Below are 19,856 nucleotides of genomic sequence, written 5' to 3'. Positions count from 1 at the left end.
TGGACTCAGGAGAGCAAGAAGGGAGACATGAGAAAGCTTTAGCAGGTAGGATTAAGGAAAACACTAAGGCATTCTACACTTACATGAGGAACAAGAGGATGGCCAGAGTGTGGGCAGGGCTGATCAGGGATAGTGGAGGAAACTTATGCCTGGAGTCAGAGGAGATTGGGAGGCCATTAATGAATGTTTTGCTTCAGTAATTCACTAGTGAGACTGACCGTGTCTTCTGTGATGAAAGAGTGAAATAGGCTGATACTCTCAAAGAGGTTAACGTTAAGAAGGAGGATATGCTCAAAAGTTTGAAAAACAAGAGGATCTTCCCCTGAGCCAGATGGGATGTACCCAAGGTTACTATGGGAAGCGAGGGAAGAGATTGCTTCACCTTTGGCAATGATCTTTGCATCCTCACTGTACACTGGAGTAGTGCCAGATGATTGGAGGGTGGGAAATGCTATTCCCTTGTTCAAGAAAGGGAATCTGGGAATTACAGAGTAGTCAGTCCTAATGTCAGAGGTGGGCAAATTATTGGAGAAGTTTCTGAGAGACAGGATTGATGATTATTTGGAAAAGCATAATTTGATTAGAGACAGTCAGCATGGCTTTGTGAGGGGCAGGTCATGTCTCACAAGTCTTATTTAATTTTTTGATGAAGGTGGATGTGGCGTATGTGGATTTTAGCAAGGCATTTGATAAGGCTCCCCATGCTAGGCTCATTCAGAAAGTAAGGAGGCATGGGATTCAGGGAAAGGGTGGAGTTGTGGATAGTGTGGAGGTTGTAATGAGACATTGACAGGATGCAGAGCTGGACGGAGAATTGACAGATGTTTTTTAACCTGGAAAAATGTGTAGTGAATCATTTTGGAAGGTCGAATTTGAATGCAGATTATAGGGTTAAAGGCAAGATTCCTGGCAGCTTGGAGGAACAGGAGGATCTTAGTGTCTATGTCCTTAGATCTCTCAAAGCTGCCATCCAAGTGGATAGGCTTGTTAAGAAGACGTATGATATGTTGGCTTTCATTAGCAAGGGGACTGAGTTTAAGAGCCACAGGGTTATGCTGCAGTTCTATAAAGTCCTGGTTAGACCACACTTGGAATATTGTATTTAGTTGGTCACTTCATTATAGGAAAAATGTGGAAGCTGAGAGAGGGTGCAGAGGAGATTTAGATTGGATTCCCTACAGTGTCAAAACAAGACCACACAACAAGTCCACACCAACCCTCCAAAGAGCAACCCACCCAGACCCATTTCCCTCTGACTAATGCATCTAACACTATGGGAAATTTAGCATGGCCAATTCACCTGACTTGCACATCTTTGGACTGTGGGAGGAAACCAGAGCACCTGGAGGAAATCCACACAGATAGTCACCCAAAGCTGGAATCGAACCGGGTCCCTGGTGCTGTGAGGGTAACCACTGAGCCACCGTACCGCCCCCAATTATCAGGATGCTGCCTGGTCTAGAGGGCAGGACTTATGAAGAAAGTTTGAGGGAGTTAGGGCTTTTTTCATTGGAGTGAAGAAGGATAGACTTGATAGAGGTATAGAAGATGATGGGAAGCATAGATGGAGTGAATAGTCGGAGACTTTTTCCCAGGGGGGAAATGCCTATCACGAGAGGATATAATTTTCAGGTGATTGGAGGAAGGTTTAGGGGCGACGTCAGAAGTCAGTACTTTACACAGAGCGTGGTGGGAGCATGGAATGCACTACCAGCAGTGGTAAAAGAGTCAGATACATTAGGGACATTTAAGCATCTCTTGGATAGGCACATGGATGATAATAAAATGAAGGGTACATAGGTTAGTTTGATCTTAGAGTAGGATAAAAGGTTGGCACAGCACTGAGGGCTGAAGGGTCTGTGTTGTGCTGTACTGTTCTGTGTTCTTCACTGTTTTGTGAATGTTTGGACTAAGGCAGTGATACAGTCAGGAGCTAAATGGCCCTGGCTGACTCCGAATGCCTGTCAATGCCGGTAGATGCTGTTTGACAAGTATTACTTCCATCACTTTGCTGATGCAGGCAAATCATTAATTGTAACTCATGACAGCTGAATTCCCATGTTAGCACAATATCGGTTCAGACCTCAGTGCAAGGAAGGTGTTACTGAGAGATCATACCTACTCAAAACGATACTTCTGAAAAGCCAGCACCAATGTCGGACACCTGTCTGAAGAAGAGTCGTACTGGACTTGAAACATTAAATCCGTTTCTCTCTCCACAGATGCTGCCAAACCTGCTGAGTTTCTCCATCATTGCCTGTATTTGTTTCAGATTTGCAACATCAACCGAATTTTGCTGGGAGCATCTGGTCTGTCAGTGTGTATGTTCCTCACTGGAATGAAACAGGAAATCATTGCTGTATATCGGATCTCTCCGCTCCATTCTTGAACAAAGGAAATTCCTTTTGTCAATCCTTGTGTGAATTAATGTAAAATGTGTTTCTATTTTTCTGTTTTCTATTGACCTTCTCCAGCAAAACAAAAGTCGTCATGGAAACAGCATTATGATGACACGCAACTCCTTAATAAAGTAACATTCCTTATTCTGAGAACTGATATTGTAGACACTTCATTTGTTTTCGAGTTGAGTCATCCTTTGTCAGGACCTGAGAATCTGTTGGCTGTTGTTACTGACTTTCATCCTCCCCCTAAGACAGAGTCACGAATGTTTGGAACTGATTATGGTTTGACAGGTCAGCTCTCACTGATCATTGGTCCTTTTGTTTGTAACTGTACCAACACCTAGTTGAGTAAGATGTTTTCCTGACAGCAGAGGTGCCTATAGCTGTGACCATACCTGTTGGATTGCATAATACAGAGATCAAAAGGCCTAACAATGTCTCTGCTTCCTCAGGCAGCTGAGGAAATTTTGCATGACGGCGAATACCCTCGCCAACGTTTATAGGTGCGCCATTGAGGGCATTCTGTCTGGATGTATCACTGCCTGGTATGGCAACTGTAGCATTCAAGATCAGAAATGGTTACAGATAGTGGTGAACTCGGTCCGAACAGTCATAAAGGCCAATGTCCCATCTATAGAATCCATCTACCAGGCCTGCTGTTCATGAAAGGCCACCAGCATTCTCAAAGATCCATCCCACCCTGGCAATGTTTTTCTCCAACCTCTACCATCAGGGAGAAGGTACAGAAGCCTGAACACACCACCAGCCAGTTTTGTAACAGTTTCTACCCTATTGTTGTTAGAATACTGAATGGACTCACAAACTCTTAACATTCGCCTGTACCTGTGTTTTTGTTTTTGCCGCTGTTTACCTGTTACTTACTTATCTATGCTACTTAACTCTGTGATCTGCCTGTATGCTTGCAAGACAAAGCTTTTCACTGTGCCTTGATACAGGTGACAATAAATTCAATTCAATTCAATACAGTGAAAATGGCATTCCTAAAATTCTCTTGATGAGCGTAATAGTTCATAGTTCTCAGGTCTGATGTAATCTGGCTTAAAAATAATTACTAGCATAAAAATATGTTTTTTTTATAATAAAAAGATATTTTTTTTCATTCCTGGGATTTGGACATCGCTAGCTGGTCCAGCATTTATTCCCCATCCCTAAATGCCCTTCAGAAGGTGGTGTTGAGCTGCTTTCTTGAACTCGTGCAAATCATGTGCTGGAGGTAGACCCATAATGCCCATAGGGAGGGAATTCCAGGAATGTGATCCAGTGACAGTGAAGGAACAGTGATATGTTTCCAAGTCAGGGTATCAAGTGGCGTGGAGAGGTTCTTGCAGTTGGTGGTATTCTCATATATCGGCTGCCTTTGTCCTGAAGGATGGAAGTGGTCGTGGGTTTGGAAGATATTAGCTCACAGTGTTTGGCGAATTTCGAAAATGCATCTTGGAAATGGTACATGTTGCAGCAGTGGAACAGGAAGTGAATGTTTGTAGACCTGGATGGTACATGTTGCAGCAGTGGAACAGGAAGTGAATGTTTGTAGACATGGATGGTACATGTTGCTGCAGTGGAACAGGAAGTGAATGTTTGTAGACATGGATGGTACATGTTGCTGCAGTGGAACAGGAAGTGAATGTTTGTAGACCTGGTGCCTATCAAATGAGGCTGCTTTGTCCTGAATGGTTTCAAGCTTCTTGAGTGTTGTTGAAACTGCTATCATCCAGTGCAGTTGGGGAGTATTCCATCACACTCCAGCCTTGTGCCTTGCAGATGATGAACAGGCTTTGGGAAGTCAGAGGTGAGTTACCCACTGCAGTATTCCTGACCTACACTTATTATCACTGTATTTATGTAGCGGTTCCATTGAGATTCTAGTTGATGGTAACCCCCAGGAGGTTGATAATGAAGGATTCCATACACAATACGTTTGAAGATAACAAAGGCTAGCATATATTTAATGGGCATTATTCCTTTATTTTGTATAAATTCCATTCTGATGAAATTAGACCCAGTCATGCTTTTCTTCATTTTGTTGATGTCATGAAAATAACCTGAGCTGGTAATTTGACAGATTTCTGAATGTGTACATGAGCCCCTCTGTCATTTTAGCACAATTCAGCCTCCTAGTTTCATGTCCTAATCAGATCTCAAATCCTTCCAGCAAAAACTTTGCATCTCACAGATTCAACTATATTGATATTGATTTGCTACTTAAAGTCCTTCCTTCATTGTTGTTCATGATTGTCCTGCTTGTCTTCATCTTCCTTAACTGCATTTTCAATTTAGATCGGTCTTCAGATCTTGCCATTTTGTGTCCACTTTCCAATTGTTGACTAATCATGCACACCCCCTTATTGACAGATAGCTCAATTGTACAGAAAGCTTATTGGCTGTAATAACAGGTTAATGCAGAGATTTTAGCTGGTTATCTACATGCCTGCTATTCTGATTTTATTCAACCTGGAAATGTGAATGCTGGAAATGCATTGGAATTGGAACTGAGATTTTGTGCTTGTTAATTTCTAACCAGCATCCTGCTTTGATCCCTGTGTCTGATTTTGTGATCAATATTTTAAGTATCTTTTGCCTTCTCTCTGTATCTCTCTTATAGTTAACTTAATGGCGATATTTATCCTTATCTGGAGAAAGTGTGGCCTCTCCGTCTGCAGCACTCGCTACCTGATAGCCATGGCAATGTCCGACCTGCTGGTGATTATCACGGAGATCATATTGAGGCGACTCAATTCTTATTATTTCCCATTTTGTTTCCTGAGTATCGTCCCTGTGTGCAGCATCATTGCTGTCTTGATTCGTGCAGCTGTAAACTGCTCTGTCTGGTTCACTGTGGCTTTCTCATTTGATAGATTTGTGGCCATTTGTTGCCAGAAGCTAAAGACAAGATATTGCACTGCGAAAAATACGACTGTGGTTCTTGCATCAACCTGCGCCCTGCTCTGTTTAAAAAATGTTCCCTTCTTCTTTGTATTTGAACCCGGGCTGAGAATTGACCGTGCATCCTGGGACTGCTATATTAAACCAAGTTACTTCACTGAGCCTGGGTGGGTCAGATTTCGCTGGTTTGACATGATCTTAACTCCAGTGCTCCCATTTGTTTTAATTCTGCTGCTCAATGCTCTGACAGTCAGGTACATTTTACAGGCAAGTCAACTCCGCAAAGGACTAAGGGGTCATCGAAGCCCAGGGGATCATCGTGACCCAGAGGTGGAGAGCAGAAGGAAATCTGTGGTATTACTCTTCACCGTTTCTGGTAACTTCATCATCCTTTGGTTGGTTATTGTTATTGATATTTTGTACAGTGAATTTTCAGGAAAAGAGCCTCTTGATTACAACCATTCAGAATATATATTTCACGAAGTGGGAATTTTACTACTGACCTTAAGTTGCTGCACTAACACATTCATTTATGGAGTGACTCAGTCCAAGTTTCGAGATCACCTCAGGGACATGGTGACTTATCCTTTTACAGCAACCGCTCGTTTCATTTAGAATCATAACGTTTGACAACATCCCAAGCCGGGTCCCAGGGTTTCGAGTTCACAAATTTATTCAAAGACTTCCAAAAAAGGGTGAAGGGGGAAAGAGATTGGGATTCCAACAAGGGAGTTCAGGAGGAGAGTCACAGTGCTGCAAGAGGTCAGCAAGGGAACAGCAAATATCGTCTCACACACTCGGAGTGGTTGGAATCTCATTTTATTCCATCTAAGATAGTGAAGAAGGTGTTTGGTATGCTTTCCTTTATTGGTCAGAGTATTGAGTACAGGAGTTGGGAGGGTCATGTTGCGGCTGTACAGGACATAAGTGAGGCCACTTTTGGAATATTGCGTGCAATTCTGGTCTCCTTCCTATCAGAAAGATGTGAAATTTGAAACGATTCAATTAAGAGTTACAAGGGAAGATGTTGTTAAACTTGAAAGGGTGCAGACAAGATTTTGTCAGAGTTTCAGATGTAGGGAGAGGCTGAATAGTATGTGGCTGCTTTCCTTGGAGCATCAGAGGCTGAGGTCTGACCTTTTAGATGTTTATAAAACCGTGAGGAGCATTGATAGGCTGAATAGACAAGGTCTCTTCCCAGGGTAGGAAAGTTTGAAACAAGAGGGCATAGGTTTAAGGTGAGAGGGGAAAGGGGGACCTAAGGGGCAACCTTTTCACAGAGAGGGTAGTGCAAGAGGAATTGGTGGAGACTTAGAGTCATAGAGTAACACAGCATGGAAACAGGCCCTTTGGCCCAAACTGGGTCCATGCTGACCATGGTGCCAACTCAGCTAGTTCTAATTGCCCGCATTTGGCCTACCCATGTACCTATGCAAATTTTAAAAAATATTACCAGTGCACCCACTTTAACCACTTTCACTGGCAGCCCATCCCGTATACGTGTACAACTGCAACATTTAAAAAGCATCTGGTTGGGTACATGAATTGGAAAGGCTTGGAGGGATATGGGCCAAATCTGGCAAATGGAAATAGATTAATTCAGGAGGCCAGGTCAGCACAGATTAGATTCTCTACAGTATGGAAACAGGTTCTTCAGCTCCAACAAGTCCACACCAACCCTCCAAGAGTAACCCACCCAGCTACCCTATATTTACCCCTGACTAACACTATGGGCAATTTAGCATGGCCAATTCACCTAAACTGCACATCTTTGGATTGTGGGAGGAAACCCACACAGACATGGGGAGAATGTACAAACTCCCCACAGACAGTCACCCATGGTGGGACTCAAACCTGGATTCTTGGCGCTGTGAGGCAGCAGTGCTAACCACTGAGCCACCGTGCTGCTCCTCAAAGGGTCTGTTTCCATTTTGTGCAACTCTCTGAGAATGAGACTATAAGGCCTGCCGGACACCTCATCCATGTCTCTGTTTTACTTCAGAATATCAATATTATAATGCATTCCAGGATGGTTTCCCCCAACTTACCCTCTTGAACTCTCAAGACCATGCAAACTTCCATATTTTTACTCACAGCACTATCATTCCAAAACGTACATTCACTGTCAATCAAGCAATGGCTCCAGTTTAAATTAACCATCCTGGTTTACAAAGCTTTAAATGCCCTCATTCCTCTCTCTGTCTCCGTGATTTCTTCCAGTCCCTATTTGCCCCGTCTCTTTAAGCCCCTCAACCACACAACCTTCCCCATCTCTGTAAGTTTGTTCATCTCTGAGCACACTGATAGATCGATGATGATGCTGGTATCAGTGATGCAGTACAGGCAGGTTCAAGCCTGTAGGTTAGATCCAGGAACTGGAAATAAACAAACAGGCAATTGCAGCAGTTGACTCATTATGTGAGGAAATCACTCGTGGATCTGCACAATCCAGACCAGGCTGAATTTCAATGAAAACTGGGGTGCTGACGCTCATGGGTCAGAGTATTGAGTACAGAAGTTGGAAGGTCATGTTGCGGCTGTACAGGACATCGGTTAGACCACTGTTGGAATATTGCATGCAATTCTGGTCTCCTTCCTATCGGAAAGATGTTGTGAAACGTGAAAGGGTGCAGAAAAGACTTGCCAGAGTTGGAGGATTTGAGCTATAGGGAGAGGTTGAATAGGCTGAGGTTGTTTTCCCCGGAGTGTCGGCGGCTGAGGGGTGACCTTATAGAGGTTTACAAAATTATGAGGGGCATGGATAGGATAAATAGGCAAAGTCTTTTCCCTGGGGTGGGGGAGTCCAGAATTAGAGGCATTAGGTTTAGGGTGAGAGGGGAAAGATATAAAGGGGCAACATTTTCACGCAGAGGGTGGTACATGTATGGAATGAGCTGCCAGAGGAAGTGGTGGAGGCTGGTACAATTGCAACATTTAAAAGGCATCTGGATGGGTATATGAATGGGAAGGGTTTGGAGGGATATGGGCCGGGTGTTGGCAGATGGGACTAGATTGGGTTGGGTTACCTGGTCCGCATGGACGAGTTGGACAGAAGGATCTGTTTCTGTGCTGTACATCTCTATGACTCTATGGTCAGTTGTCCACTGCTGAAAATTAGATTGCCTCTTGGAAGAAGAACTAAAAGTTCCATGAGGCGCACACAGTTTTAAATGACATCATGGCTGAGATTGGTGATTTATATCATGAGAGGGCTTTTCTGACAATTCTTAAGTTCTGTCTTCATTGTATCTGCTGTTTAATGCAGTGACCTACAATTTATAATTAGCTACAATGTCATGTTAACCCACGTTTAACATATGTTGATTACTGATTGCTGTCTCAGACATTATGGTGTGTATATTTTTAACTATCACCTCGTAAGAGGCCTGCTGTTCTAAAGAATGGAATTTATTGCAGATGTAGGTTTGCTCACTGACTTGGTAGGTTTGTTTTCATAAGCTACAAATCTTCTCAAAACTCGCTAGTGGAATGTATTCTTTGAGTACATGCCTTGGATTTTGATTTTTTAATATAAAAAAAAATCCGTGATCATTGCCAGTTTCATACAGTAGTGAACATTAGAGTATCAGTGGCTCAGTGGTTAGCACTGCTGTCTTACAGCACCAGGGACCTGGGTTCAATTCCACCCTCAGGTGACTGTCTGTGTGAAGCTTGCCCATTCTACCCCTGTCTCCATGGGTTTTTGCCGGGTGCTCCGGTTTCCTCCCACATTTCCAAGGATATGCAGATGAGGTGGTTTGGCCATGCTAAATTATGCAGAGTAAATAGGTTAGGTGCATTAGGATGGTTAATTTAAACTGGAGCCATTGCTTGATTGACAGTGAATGTATGTTTTGGGAAATGCACGGTTACAGAGACAGACTATGGATTTGGGTTTGGGTTTGGTTGGGAAGCTTTTCAGAGGCTCAGTGTAGAATTGATGGCCATAAAGGTCTGATTCCATACTGCAAGGAATTCATGACAATTTCTGTGGGTTGAAATCATTAATGCGCCAGTGTATTGTGACCCAATATGATCTGATAATGCTACTTGACTAGCCCAGAGCCAATGTGGTGAAAACAATGTCTAGGGCAATTTAATTCTCATGCTGATCACTGGATTATCAAATTCCTGACATATTGTAAAGATTCTCAACTGACAAGTTCAAGAATTAGCGCCTCATCTGTCAGTTATGTGCTTCCCACTCTTCCAGAGATCAAATAGAGTCCAACAATCCCACACTGCGAAGTCGATTTCATAGAATCATCGAATCCCTACAGGCCACTTGGCCCAACAAGTCCACATCGACCCACTGACCCTCCCACCCAGACTCATTCCTCTACCTTATTACTCTATAGTTCCCCTGACTAATGCACCTAACCTACACATCCCTGAACACGTGGGCAACTTTAGCATAGCCAATTCACCTGAACCTACACATCTTTTGGAGGAAACTAGAGCACCCAGTTTCATTAGTAGAACTTGAGCTTAAATCTCACTTTCGACACGGTTTAGTTTTCCAAAATGTCGCTGTCTACAATCTGCTTTTCAGACCTCTTCCAGATACTTTGCTTTTACCTGTTGAATTGCTCTGACATAGGGCTGACAATGACATGTTGGGCCTAATGACCTAATTCTGAGCTGCTGCAAGATGAGAACGCTTATGCTTCCCTCTGCATGAGTGTGCATGACGTACTCTAACCTTATTCTATTCCTCCTGACTTCTAAACATTTTATAGGATGTTACTTTCACCTTATTTCCTCACTGCCTTAAAGCCTGTTACTAATCCAACTATCCCAGTACTAATGAAAGGTTATTGATCCAAAACTTGCGTCAGTTCGTCTGTCTGTGTTTCCAAGAGATGTGGCTCACATTCTGACCTCTCCATGTTACACTGCACATTGCCACTGAATTTTCATATGAATGCCTGGCTTGAATTCTATCAAGAGGGAAAAATAGAGGAGCCAATGCTAGGATTTGACAAAGGAGACAGAAAAGGTATCCAACTGGGATGAATGCTTGATTAGCCATTCAACTGAAAATGTGACAAGCATGACTCAAAAAGAAAGGCAAAGGGAAACTAAAATGTGCAAGAATGAAGAGAATGCCAGTTAGCAGGAAACATGCTTCTGTTAGCAATGTGTGGTAAGTGGTTTAAGCAAGCTAAGATGGGTACAAATAGGGTCAAAGACGTCCATAAGGCATGAGAGGTGCAGCTTAGAGACCAGAATACTCAATGAGTTTGCTGTTTCAACATTCATAAAGAAAGAGCAACTGGCAAATGTGTCACTCAGGAGAAGGAGAGAATGTGAATGTGTGTGTGTGTGTGAGAGAGAGAGAGAGAGAGAGAGTCAGTTTGTGTGAATGTGAGGCTGTGTGAGAGAGACTGTCAGTGTGTGAATCCTAGTTCGGGTGAGAATGTGTGAGAACATGTGAAATGAGCACGTGAAGTGTGAGAATGTGTGTGTGTATATATAAGTATATCAGTTTAAAAAAATCACACAACACCAGGTTATAGTCCAGCAGGCACTAGCTTTTGGAGCACTGCTCCTTCATCAGGTGACTGTGGAGCAGAATCATAAGACACAGAATTTATAGCGACAGGATTGCAGTGTCATGGAATGTAATATTAAACACATTTTGCTTAAGTCTTTATTTTTTAGAATGACCATGTTAGCTTCGGTTCCTTCATATGTAAATCCCAGAACTTTTTTAAAGTTACATTCTCAAGACAGCTTTAACAATAGGTGTCATCTCAGCTCAGATAATGCATTGAAGATGTGAGGTTAAAGTCTGTGTGTGCCTCAATGTTAGGTGTGTGCGTGCAGGGGAGACTGAGTGAGTGTGGGTGTGAGTGTCCTGTGAGAGTGCATTTGTGTGTGTGGGGGGGGCGAGGTGGGAACTGTGGAGTGCAGTGGGGTCACCTGTAGTGTGACATGAACCCAAGGTCCAGGTGGAGGCCATCCCCATGGGGACTGAACTTGCCTGTCAGCCCCTGCTCGGCCACTTTGCATTGTCGCCTGTCCCGAAGTTTGCCTTGGAGGATAGTCACTTGAAGGTCTAAGGGCAAGTGTCCCAGACCTGCTTGCACACACATATAAGTTTGTACAGGGAATTTGTACTTGCAGAATTGCATTTCATTTTGCTCAAAAATCCATGTAAGACTCTGTAAATCCCACTTCAGAAATAGAATCAGTCTGACCTAACATTGAGACACAGACAGATTTTAACCTCACATCTTCAATGCATTATCTGAGCTGAGATGACACTTATTGTTAAAGCTGTCTTGAGAATGCAACTTTAAAAAAAGTTCTGGGATTTACATACAAAGGAACTGAAGCTAACGTGATCATTCTAAAAGATAAAGACTTAGGCAAAATTTGTTTAATATTACATTCCATGACACTGCAATCCTGTCGCTATAAATTCTGTGTCTTACGATTCTGCTCCACAACCACCTGATGAGGAAGCGTCGCTCAGAAAGCTAGTGCTTCCAATTAAACCTGTTGTTCTATAACCTGGTGTTGTCATAGACAAGTCTGACCAAAAGGCTTGTTTCCATAGTGTGAACCTTTACAGCTCAATGTGAGTGTTAGTGCTAGTGTCAGTGAGAATGTGCAAGATGAGTGTTTGAAGGTCGAGATTGTGAGTGTGGGTGATAGCGTGTGCATGTCTAATTGTGGAAGTATGAGAGGTTGAGAATGAGTGTGTGGAGTGAGTGTGTCCACCCCAGTCCAACACCAGCACCTCCAAATCACAAATATGTCAGAGATTGCAAGTGAGTGTGTGGGATGGATGTGTATGAGCGTATGAGAGCGAAAGTGTGTGAATGAGAGTGTGAATGCTAGATTGCACATGTATGTCATCATATAAGTGGGAGTGTTTTACATGAGAGTTTGCATGTGCGTGATAGTGATTGTCAGAGTGAGCGCGTGTGTAAGTTTGTGTATGCGAGTGTGTGCTTTTGTGCATTTGAGTGAGAATGTGACCAATGACGATAATTTCACTAGTTTTATAATAGTTGTGGAAAAGGATAGATCTGGTCCAGAAGTTAAAGCTCAAAATTGGGGCAAGGCCAATTTTGATTGTCTTGGACAGGTAACATTCAAAATTTGATTGGGGGAGGCTGTTTGCATCTAAAAGGATGCCTGGTCCATGGGAGGCTTTCAAAAGTCAGGGCTCAAGGTCAGCATGTTCCTGTAATAGGGAAGGGTAAGATTGGCAGTAGTAGGAAACCCTGGATGATGAATGTATTGAGGTCAAGAAAAGGTGGGAGGTATATGACATTTATCGGAGACTGGGATTAAGTGAGTTCCTTGAGGGTGTCAGAGAACATTTGAGAGAGAAATCAGGAGGGCTAAAAGGTAAAGGAGAATCCAACATCAATGGGGTACATGCAGGAAAAAAGAGTAACTAGGGAGAGAATAGGGCCTCTGAAAGATGAATAAGATTTTTTATGTGCAGAGTCACAGGAGCTGGTTGAGATCCTATTGAATACGTATTATCAGTAGTTACCATTGAGAAAGGCATGGATGCTAGGGAATTGGGGGGAATAAATAGTGATGTCCCTATTGCAGTCCGATTACAGAAGAGGAGCGGTTAGAAGTCTTAAGATTCACGAAGGTAGACAAATCCCCGGGATGAAGTGTATCCCAGGAATTTGGGGGAGGCCAGGGAGGAAATTGCTGGGCCTCTTGCAGAGATATTTGTAATATCAACAGCCAAGGGTGAAGTGCCTGAAGATTTGAAGGTAGTTAATGTTTTTCAATTACTTAAGAAAGGCTGCAGGGAAGTGCCTGAGAACTACAGACCAGTGAGCCTAACATCTGTTAGGGGGGCTTCTGAGAGACAGGACCTACAGGCATTTGGCAAAGCAAGGACTCATTTGGGATAGTTCGAATGGCTTTGTGCATGGGACTCTTTCCCCTGTAACATAGGAAACTGAGGGCTGACCTCATAGAGGTCGAGAAAGTCTTGAGAGACATAGGTAGCCAACACCTTTTGTCCAAGGTAGGGAAATCTCAAACTAGAGGGCAGAGGCTTCATAGATTCACAGAATACCGTTAGGCCCAACACGTCCACACCGACCCTCTGAAGAGTAAACCACCCAGATCCATTCTCCCACTCTATTACCATACATTTACCTACAATAATGCACTTCACCTACACATCCCTGAACACTATAGGCAATTTAGCATGGCCAATTCACCTAACCTGCACAGCTTTGTGACTATGGGAGGAAACCTGAGCAAACCCACAGGGAGAACATGCAAACTCCAGACACAGTCACCCGAATGTGGAATCGAACCTGGGTCCCTGGTGCTGTGAGGTAGCAGTGTTAACCACTGAGCCACCATAGCACACTTAAAGTGAGGGGAGAGGTACAAAAGGATCCAGAGGGGCTTTTCTTTCACACAAAGTGTTGAGTGTCTGCAACAGGTGGTGGCAGAAGCGAGTACAATTTTGTTATTTAAGAAATATTTGTACAGGTACATGAATGGGATAAGTATGGAGGGATACGGACTAAATGCAGGTAAATGGGATTCTTTTAATTGTAAAAACTGGGTGGCATGGACAAGTCTGGCCAAAAGGCTTGTTTCCATAGTGTGAACCTTTACAGCTCAATGTGAGTGTCAGTGAAAATGTGTAAGATGAGTGTTTGAAGGTCGAGATTGTGAGTGTGGGTGATAGCGTGTGCATGTTTAATTGTGGAAGTATGAGAGGTTGAGAATGAGTGCATGGAGTGAGTGTGTCACAGCATGAGTGAGAGAGTGTGAATGAAAGATGGAATGTGTGAAAGACTATGTGGGAGAGAGTTGTTGGGTGAGTGTTAGATGAGAGCGTAAGGTGTGTTAGTGTGTGCAAATGAGAGTGTCTGACAGCGTGTTCGTGTGTGAGAAAACATGTGTGAGAAGTTGAGAGTGTGCATGTGAGGGATGAGTGCATGTGTGAAAGAGAGTGTCTGAGTGAGTGTGTGTGTGATAGAGAGTGTGAAGTCATTGAGTGTGAGTCATAGAGTCATACAGCACAGAAACAGACATTGCAGTCCAACCAAACCATGCCGACCCATATTCCCAAAATAAAGGAATCCCATCTGCCTGCGTTTGGCCCATATCCCTCAAACATTTCCTGCACTTGTATTTATCCAAATGTCTCTGAAACATAAGTGGACCTGCATTCACCACTTTGCCTGGCAGTTCATTCCCCACACAAACCACTCTCTACGCAAAGAAAAAAGCTCCTCATGTCTTTCTTAAATCGTTTCCCTGCCAATTTAAAAATGTGCCCCTTAGTTTTGAACTTGCCCTACCCTCCAAAAAAAATCCCTGCTATTCACCTGACCTATGTCCCTCATGATTTTATTGACCTCCATAAGGTCACCCCTCGACCTCCAGTGAAAAATAGTCCTGGTCAGTTCAGTCTATTTTTAAAACCTCCAACTCTCCATCCATGGCAACGTCCTGACAAATCATTTCTGAACTCTCTCTAGTTTTGTAACATCCTTATTAAAGCAAGGCAACCAAACTAGACACAGTACTCCATAAGAGGCCTCATCAATGTCCTAAACAAACTCAACATGATGGCCAATGCCTATACTCAAAAGTCTGAGCAATGAAGGAAGGGTGCTAAATGCCCTAACCACTGGTGGGCGGCACGGTGGCACAGCAGTTAGCACTGCTGCCTCGCAGCGCCAGAGACCCGGGTTCAATTCCTGCCTCAGGTGACTGTGTGGAGTTTGCACGTTCTCCCCGTGTCTGCGTGGGTTTCCTCCAGGTGCTCAGGTTTCCTCCCACAGTCCAAAGATGTGCAGGTCAGGTGAATTGGCCACGCTAAATTGCCCGTAGTGTTAGGTAAGGGGTAAATGTAGGGGTATGGGTGGGTTACGCTTCGGCGGGTCGGTGTGGACTTGTTGGGCCGAAGGGCCTGTTTCCACACTGTAATGTAATCTAAAATCTAATCTAATCTAAAATCACTCTGTCTACGATTTGGAGATGCCAGTGTTGGACTGGGGTGTACAAAGTTAAAAATCTCACAACACCAGGTTATAGTCCTGCTCCTTCACAGGTGGTTGTTGTGCGACGAAGGAACGGCACTCCGAAAGCTAGTGTGCTTCCAATTAAACCTGTTGGACTATAACCTGGTGTTGTGTGATTTTTAACTTTGTACACTCTGTCTACCGCTGATGCAAATTTCAAAGAATGATATACTTGAACTCCTCGATCTCTCTGTTCTACAACACTATCATGGGCTCTACCATTAATGGTAGAAGTCCTGTCTTGTTTGCATTACCTCACATTTATCCAAATTAGACTCCATCTGCCACTCCTCAGCCTATTGACTCAATTGATCAAGATGTGCAGGTGCCACACGGGTGGACAAATCATACGACACCAAGATACAGTCCAACAGGCTTATTTGAAATCACAAGTTTTCGGGGTGTAGCACCTCCATCAGGTGTAGTGAGAGGGCTGCACACAGAACACAAAATTTATGGGTCAATTAAGAGCAGAGAGATCAAAAGCTCATACAAATGGTGTGAGTGACATGTCGAATAATAAGTCTCTGCAGGTGACCGAGGGTGTTAGCCGGCGTGAGTAAAGTGTCAACAGCTGGATAACAACCCCGATTGGCAGGTCTGAAGACCTCCTCGTGGGTCTGCTCCTGGGCCTGGCCAAACTGGCCATAAACAGGTCCAGGCAGCGGGCCGTGGAGGGGGCCGTTAGGGCCGACTGCCTGCCCCTCTTCCTCGGTTACGTTAGGGCCCGGGTGTCCTTGGAGAAGGAGCACACGGTGTCCACCAACACCCTGGAGTTGTTCAGGGAGAGGTGGGCGCCGCGGGGAGTGGAGTGCATTATTTCCCCCTCCAACTCTATTTTGGTTTAGTCCCTGCCCTCCCCTTCACTGTTTGATCACACAGCATTGCCCTTTGATGTGAAGGGCAGTGTTTGTCACTGGCCACCCGGGTGCTTCCTATCTTCCTGGTGGTGGAAATTGAATAAAGATTCATGCACCTTGTGTCTCTCACTGTGTCTCACACCTGCACACACACAACACGGGTGCTGGGGAAAAAATAAGCACTACCGCAGTTAGGCGGTAGTGTGAGGGTTAGAAAAAAAAATAAACAGACACAGCATTGCCCTTTGATGTGAAGGGCACTGCTTGTCACTAGCCACTCAGGTGTTTTCCTTTTGAGAGAAAAAAAGACAACCCCGATTGGATGACCTATAACCCGATTAAATCAGGCAGAGAGATAATTACAAACAATTACAAAAGAGATGGTGCTGGAGACAAACCGAATGACTAGAATAATATGGAACCAAACAGAAGCCACTGGAAAAGCCCAGCAGGTCCGGCAGGATCTGGGAAGAGAAATCAGAGGAATGGTCACCGGACCTGAAACATTAACTCTGATTTTTCTCCACAGATGCTGCGTGGTCCCCACTGAGTGGTCCCCACCACCCAGAAGCCCCTGCTCCTGCTCCTGACTTACAGCATCCTCAGTTCGCCTGAGTTTTATTTGACTGGATTAACATGACCCGTTCAAGAATTGCATGCCAAAGGTCGAATCAAAGTAATGAGTCATCCAAAACTCTACAAAGTGGTTAGGTAGAGAGATCTTAACAATTTATCAAGGTGATGGTGTCAAAACAGTAAGGAAGATTTTACAGATACAGAAGTGTGGTGGGGTCACATGTAGTGCGGCATGAACCCAAGATCACAGTTGAGGCTGTCTTTATGGGTATAGAATTGGCTATCAGTTTCTGCTCAGTGATTCTGCGTTGATATGTATCTTGAAGGCCACCTTGGAGGACACTTAGCCAAAGATCAGAAGCCTGATGTTCTTGTCCTGGGAGGGAACATTCCTGTCTGGTGATTTCTGTGCAATGCCATCTCGTGGTGTCTGCATGGTTGCGCCAATGTACCATGCCTTGGGGCATTCTTGTCTGCAGCATATGAGATAGATAACATTGGCCGAGTCACATGAGCATCTGCCGCGCATATGGTGGTTGGTGCTCCCAGGTGCGATGACAGTCAGGTGTCAATGATCTGATATGTCTTGCAGAGGTTGCCTTGGCAGGGTTGTGTGGTGTTGTGGTCGATGTTGACCTGAAGGCTGCGTAGTTTGCTGTGGACAATGGTCAGTTTAAGGTTTAGTGGTTGTTTGAAGGCAAGAAGTGGAGGCGTAGGGATAATCTTGGCGAGATGCTCATCATCATCAATGGCATGTTGCGGGCTGCAAAGAACATGGTGTCGTCTCTCCACTCAGGGGACGTACTGGAGGACGAAGGGTACCTTATCGGTTGTATCCTGTACCTGTCTTCTGAGGAGGTCATTGCAGTTTCTTTTGCTGTTACACTGGCATTCGCTGAGTTGAGCACTGTACCACGTTCTTATGAGGGCATCTTTCAAAATCTCCAGGTGTCCATCACATTCCTCCTCAGCTGAGCAGATCCTGTGTTTGCACAGGGCTTTTCTGTAGGGGATGGGTTCTTTAATGTGTTTAGGGAGGACGGTAGAGAAATGCCACATCATAAGATTATCTTGCAATACAATGAGATACTGAGGTGTCCATCCTTGATTAAAATGCATGTGTCCAAGAGTGCAACTGATTCTGAAGAGTGGTCCATGCTAAGTCTGATGGTGGGATGAAACTTGTTGATATCGTTATTCAGTCATTTCAATGATTCCTTGCCATGAGCTCAAGGAAGAAAATGTCATCAATGTCTCTGATGGAGAGCATTGGTCTGAGGTCCTGAACAGTGAAGAGGTCTTGCTTGAACCTGTGCATGAAAATGTTGGCCTACTGGGGTGAAAATTTGGTCCCCACGGCTGGTCCGTGTGTCTGGATAAAGAATTGGTTGACAAAGGTGAAAACATTGTGGTCAAGGATGAAGTGGATGAATTGTAGGATGGTGCCTGGTGATTGGCAGTTGTTGGTATTGAGTACTGAGGCTGTTGCAGTGATGCTGTCGTCATGGGGGATGCTGGTGTAGAGTGCTCAGACGTCCATTGTGACGAAGGATGTTCCTGGTTCAATTGGTCTGTGGGTGCTGGGTTTCTGTAGGAAAACTGTAGTGTCGTGACGGTACAATCTGTTCCTTGGTACAACCGGTTTCAAGACGCCGTCGACATAGCCAGCAAGGTTCTCAAACAGGGTCCCATTGCCCAATACAACAGGACGTCCAGGTATGTTAGTCTTGTGTACCTTCAGAAGGCAGTAGAAGACTCTTGTGGGATGAGAGAACTTAGGATACTCTGAAGGTCTGGATCAAAGGGTCTTGATCAGTTGTTCAGTTGATGGGTGTGTCCTTTCGCCTGATTGGCAGGTAGTTGCCTGTAGCGTTCCTAGTTCAGTTGTCGGTTAACTGCTTTGCTGCAGTCCGTTCTATTCTGTACGACAACGGCTCCTCCTTTGTCTGCTGGTTTGATGACAATGTTTCAATTTGTCATGACAGCATGGATGGCATTGTATTGTGCGTGGGTGTCATTCTGCACTACCTTTTGGGTGCGGATGATGTATCTGGCGTTTATACATCTCCTCACGGCTTGAGCATACATGCACCTTCCGAAGGGGTCCAATTCACCTCATTCTTCTTTGGTCGCTGCACCACAGAGCTCTGTGTTCTGGTTCATTGGTCATCTCATTGGGCACACTGCTGACATCTTGAGGTTTGTGGAAGAACTGCCGGAGCCTCATTCGCCTGATGAATTATGCCATCTGCTGCCAAACCGTTTCGGTACTGGGGCAGAAATGGAAGCTTCAGTTGAGAACTGCGATTTCGTCCAGATGAAGGATGTGGTCAAACAAGTTGATGACGGATTTCCCTGTGGTGGGACTGGTTTCAACCGTGGTACCAGGGGATGCCTCGTTACTGCTGTTGGCGATGCCAAGTTTCTCCGGTTTCTGGTTCTTGGTGTGCACGTAGGCGGTTTCATTCCATTTCTTGTCCACTTGGCAGTGTCGCATAGCTGGTCCGCTGAATCCTGAGCACAAGCTGAGAATATGGACTCTACCTCGATTGTGGCGTCTGCTGAAGAGCTGGTGGACGAGTTTGAGGAGTGTGCGAGAGGTGTGATGGCAAAGTCTCTCAGTGTTGTAGGTCAACTTGAGTTCTCTGTCATCCTTTTGGGATTTGCTGTGCTTTCTTGCATCTCTGTAGAAACTTGATGTCTGTGCAATCTTCTTGGAGATCCTTTCCACGTTGACTTGGCAGTTTGCGGTGTCAATGGTAGCCATGATGTGGAGGTGCCGGTGTTGGACTGGAATGGGCAAAGTCAGAAATCGCCCGACACCAGGATATAGTCCAACAGGTTTATTTGAAATCACAAACTTTCTGAAGGGCTAACAGAAGGGCTACGCTCTGAAAACTTGTGATTTCAAATAAACCTGTTGGACTATAACCTGGTGTCATGTGTATTCTGACTTTACCCAATTGATCACAATCTCCTTGTAATCTTAGACAATCTTCTTCACTGTTCACCATATCTTCAATGTTGGTGTCATCTGGAAACTTCATAACCATGCCTCCTATACGGTCATCCAAACC

This window comes from Chiloscyllium plagiosum, unplaced genomic scaffold (assembly GCF_037043375.1).
Source record: "Chiloscyllium plagiosum isolate Xiang-an unplaced genomic scaffold, Cpla_swu_hap1 HiC_scaffold_46, whole genome shotgun sequence".
NCBI classification, from domain to species: Eukaryota; Metazoa; Chordata; class Chondrichthyes; order Orectolobiformes; family Hemiscylliidae; genus Chiloscyllium; species Chiloscyllium plagiosum.
This window is presented reverse-complemented; position numbering follows the sequence as displayed.